This window comes from Pteropus alecto, unplaced genomic scaffold, assembly GCF_000325575.1.
Source record: "Pteropus alecto unplaced genomic scaffold, ASM32557v1 scaffold194, whole genome shotgun sequence".
Taxonomy (NCBI): Eukaryota; Metazoa; Chordata; class Mammalia; order Chiroptera; family Pteropodidae; genus Pteropus; species Pteropus alecto.
In genome coordinates this window covers 1,942,105-1,942,315 of record NW_006436281.1, presented here as the reverse complement: position 1 = coordinate 1,942,315, position 211 = coordinate 1,942,105, and positions in this window count along the sequence as shown.

The following is a 211-nucleotide window of genomic DNA, read 5'->3' as shown; positions in this document are numbered from 1 at the left end:
GATTATAAACTAAACAAAGTGCATACATAAAACAGAAACAAAAGAGTGTCTGTAAGAAGCGTAGGTCACCCAAGGTGGTTCGTGAATAACTGAATTCTCTGCATTGAGGTCCAAAATTCAAAACAAAATTAGTTCTATTTCTCTCTTACTCTTCATGTGTCTGGGTCGAAGATGGTTCGTCATGGACATTATGGTTGAGCATTTCCTCCAA